The sequence below is a fragment of the Hydra vulgaris genome, chromosome 15 (assembly GCF_038396675.1).
Source record: "Hydra vulgaris chromosome 15, alternate assembly HydraT2T_AEP".
NCBI lineage: Eukaryota > Metazoa > Cnidaria > Hydrozoa > Anthoathecata > Hydridae > Hydra > Hydra vulgaris.
Window position 1 is genome coordinate 21,709,170 of NC_088934.1, and position 3,624 is coordinate 21,712,793.

Here is a 3,624-nt window from a genome sequence, read left to right on the forward strand (position 1 = left end):
AGAGCCTTACTGTTGGAACCAGACATTGAGTTAGCATTTTTTCTTCAGCAGATCTTCTAACGTAAACTCTTCGCTTATTTCCGAAAACTTCAAATTTTGACTCATCGGTCCAGAGTACTTGTTTCCATTCATCCATTGTCCAATTTTTGTGGAGCTGTGCCCAACGGAATCTTTTCTGTCGATTAACTTTTCGTAGATATGGTTTTCGGATAGCAACACGACCATGCAAATTAGCTTTTTGCAATCTTCGTTTGATTGTACTGACAGAAACTTTTTTTTCTCGATCACAGTTGAAAATAGCTTTTATTTGTGGAGCAGTTAACATTCGATTACGCTTACTGATGATTTTTATACGTCGGTCATCAGTTTTGTTGTTATGCGAGAAGGACCTGGACGATTTCTGTCTTCCAAACTTCCAGATTCTCGATATCGACGAATCGTATAGCTAACTGTTGATTTACTCAGATTTAATTTTTCAGCTATTTTTTTAACTGTATAGCGTTCTTGAAGCAAAGTGAGTATTGCTGTCCTTTTTTCAACACTTATTGGCGTACCTTTAGGCATATTTTTTTCAATATTTTGAATTTATACTAAAAAAATAATTTTAATTTTACCTTTGAACTTCTGCACTTGAAATTTTTAAAAAACTAACACAAAATACACAAAATATCTGCAAAAACACAGTAAACAATAGAAATACTTGTTAAATGACAAACCTAAAAGATTTGAGTTGATAATGTAAAATACAGGTTCATACGTGATCTTTAATATGTTTCTGCGTTCTCTGTTTATTTATTTAAAATGATAAGACTTTTACTTGTGAGTACAATTTATGTTATTTTAAATGTTAGTTATTTTAATATATTTACATTAAAATAACTTAATTTAGAATTTTTTTGATACAAATTTTATTTAACTTGATTTATTTTTATATAAACATAAATTTTACTAATATAAGTAAATAATTTTATAACGTAATTACATTTTAATATTGTTGTTTTGAAAAAATACTTTTTGTCCTAACTTCCGTGAGCGGCAGTGTATATTAGTAACCAGACTAGTCTATGGATAGACTTACAACACAGACATAGACAATTCTGTATGTTGTAATGGACACAACAAATGTTTAATTTTTTGTCCTTGTTGTGTCTATCAAATTTTTGATGGTGTCCTAAGATTGCTCAGTTAAAAAATAATTTTCACTTCATAAGTCTACAAAGCATAATTTTTTGTCTATTTGGTGTCTATGATTTTGTCTAAATTTACTTGATTTCATAAAACCAGAAATATTGATTTTTGCCAATAAAATCTAAATTACCCAAAAAATCCCTTAGAAACAAAAAAACTCCTTGATCACATATTTTTAAAATAATTTTATTGAAGGTGATAAAGATTTTAGTGATTAAGGAAAATTTTTTAAATGATAAACTTACCTTCAACTTTTTTGAAGTAATCCCAAACTGGAGAGGGCATTTTAAAAATAAATTTTCACGCACATTCACTGAGAATTGAAAAACAACTGAACTGAGTAATTAATGAACTTTAATTGAGCACAAAATAGTCCATTTTGAGGTTTTTAAATAGACATTAACTTTTTAATCAACAGCACACGCTGGACAAAAAATTAAAAAATCAACTTCTGTTAGAAAAATTGTATTTTTAATTTTGTGCTCGTTTTCAGTTTTTGAAACGATGCTGCTGTGAAAATTTAATTACTCGTTATAAGTCCAAATTATATATTATTAATTAAATAGATCTAATAATTAAATAGATCTTCTATACCTCATTAAAAAATCGAGATTGTTCATTTAGTGTCCGTTTTTAAAATGATTGTCTAGAAAGACAAACATTTTTTATAGACAGTTCATTTTTGATAGTTGTAATTAAAATTGTTGCAATTAGTGCTTTGTCGAAGTCTATTTTTGTCCTTTTATAATAAGTCCATTAGAGATTGTCTGGTTGCTAGTGTATATATATATATATATATATATATATATATATATATATATATATATATATATATATATATATATATATATATATATATATATATATATATATATATATATATATATGTATATATATATGATGTATAACATTTAAACATTTAATATTATGTTACAAAAGTAACAATTAATCCAGAATTGAGTAAAAAACAAAATATCTAATACTCACTTTAAAATTTAGTTTTCTAAATTTATCTATTTCTAAGTTGTACTTATCGTATAGAAAAGGGGATAAGAAAAGTAGTGAACTTAATGCACAATCCTCAGGTATATAGAATCTGCTCAAAAGTACGGGTTTGTTCAAAAGATACCCGTAGCGTAGTGGGTTTAGCGCATTTAAAACATTTTGAAACTTTTTCACTTAATAGAGCTTTTAAAATCTTTAAACTTTTTCCTTATTTTTCGTTCTTCCAACAACTGTTTACAACTTTTTATAACATCCTAGTACATTTTAAAATATTGTAGATTCTGCAATGTGTAAATGTATCATTTGCAGTAACATACATTGATGTTAACACAATTGTTATAAATTCCTTCATACATGAGCATAAGTACTAAAATAAATGCAAATAAATACTTTGTTGAGGAATATGCTACCAAAAAGCAGACAAAACGATTTGAGTAACAACTTTGATATTTATAAAAGCATTGGTTTTACCAAAATAAAACAATGATAATCCATCTTTTTCTACTGAAATATGAAATACTAGCAACAGAGTATGATATGAAAAGCAATGTATGAACTTCTGCTAGTTCCTTTCAAACACATTTAGGTTAAACACGGACAAAAATCCATAACACTTGGCCTGAAAGAATATAACAAAGGTATGAAACAATGGGTTTTGGTTTCTTTAAATCGGAAACTGTTGCTTTAATTGAGTGCCCTGCTTTTCTTATAAAAATTATGGAGAAATTCAAATGAAAAACAATTAAAAAAGAAAAACAACGCTTTTAGTGTCAAGGTAAAGTATTTGCTGACGGGACTTGGTGATAAGACTAAGTTTGTCTTCTTCAAATATTTGTTTTTATAAATTACGATTGTAAATTAATTTCTTATTGGAAAATACATACACACATTGTAATATTAAATTTATATTAAAAAACATAACATACATTATTTGTTTCCCTTTCCCCCAAGTTTTCGAACCTGATCTCTTGATAAATAAACCTATATTTTGCTGGAATACGTGACACTGATTTTAAGATGTTCCAAACATAATATATTCTGACTCAGATTATACCAATTAACTCACTAACTAAAGATCACATGATCAGTGATCATGATCAGTAGTAACTAAATTGAAAAATGAAGAGAGACATGAGGAGAACATCTGCTTTTTTTGTTAAACTACTCTGTGTTTTCAGTTATGCTCGTTTTTAACGTTTAAAACAATTATATTGTTGTGAAAATAAAGTATATACCATATAATGAATTATTAACATAAAAAAATTTTAAACGTCAAATGCTTTATATGAAAATATGAATTGAATACAACATGTAACAAATGAGGAAGAGGTTAAAAATTGATAAAAATTATCTAGCGTAATAAATGGACTACCTCTTGGAAAAAGAAATATTAAAAACAAGAATATATATGGACAACCAAAGACAAAAAAA